At 40.0% G+C, this 1,049-nt stretch overlaps 1 protein-coding gene across 1 annotated transcript in view; it reads right to left on the bottom strand.

Annotated features, from left to right (window-relative positions):
* Positions 1 to 1,049, bottom strand: part of FOXI3 (forkhead box I3) — a gene marked incomplete at its 5' end in the record, with an annotated part of 24,382 nt that overhangs the window by 22,277 nt on the left and 1,056 nt on the right. The gene's annotated exons all lie outside the window — the stretch shown is intronic.

Here is a 1,049-nt window from a genome sequence, read left to right as displayed (position 1 = left end):
ATGTCACATATAGAAATTTTTTGATATTTGCAACCATAGTAAAACAAAGATGTATATTTTTGATATTTATTTCATATATTTAAATGCCATTTAACAAAGAAAAATCAACCAAAAAAATGAGTTCCCGTGTCACCTGACACACGTGTCATAGGTTCGCCATCACTGCTTCTAGACTCTGCATACCTCACTACCTCCACAAACTAACACACACACCTCACACCCATTTTCTCCACTGACAGTCTCTGTAAAAAGTCTCAGAAAAAAAATGTATTCACAATTACCATCTCAATAATGCCCTAACCTATCAGGGTAATTATATTGTGCCACCTTCATACCAAGCACTTTGACAAGACACTCTACAGATCCTTGAGCTTTTGGAAGGTCTGGGTAGTGAATGTAAAGTTTATGTGACCATCTCAGGTGCTTTAGAGGCAGAGTTGGAAGATGCACATCTAGAACTGCACGCCTGGTCCAATGCAGTAATCACCAGCCACACGTGGCTGATGGGCACCTGAAAAGTGGCTAATCCGAAGCAAGATGTGGGGTAGGACACACAGGGTTCTGAAGACTTGGTACCAAAAAGTAATATGAAGTACCTCGCTAATAATTTTTATGTTTGTTATAGGTTGAAATAAATTTTGTTTTACATAAAAAAAAACATTAAGATGAAATTCACCGGTTTCTTTTTATTAATGTGGCTACTAGAAAACTTAGTCACATGTGGTTTATGCTGTATTTCTATTGGAAACCACTGCTCTCGCATGACTTCAGGTACGAGTACTCTAGGGTATTTATATAATTTACCCAAGATTCTAAATCACTGGAGTGTGCAACTGAAAGGGTTTCTATTTCTTTTCTTTTTCCATCACAACTCTGTCCATACCTCCCTTGTCCTGGGCTCCATCTGAAAACCTCAAGTAGGATTCTGTTTCTCTCTCGTTTTCAGCTTTTCCCCACCTCCACTTCCCAGGTAGAGGGAAACAATTACAGCCCTCCACTGCACCCGGCCCTCTTCACCCCAGGGCTCAGAGCAGAAAGAAGCAAACGGG

Source organism: Myotis davidii, unplaced genomic scaffold (assembly GCF_000327345.1).
Source record: "Myotis davidii unplaced genomic scaffold, ASM32734v1 scaffold2055, whole genome shotgun sequence".
NCBI classification, from domain to species: Eukaryota; Metazoa; Chordata; class Mammalia; order Chiroptera; family Vespertilionidae; genus Myotis; species Myotis davidii.
Note: the sequence above shows the minus strand (reverse complement) of the source record. Positions and strands in the feature narration are given on the sequence as shown.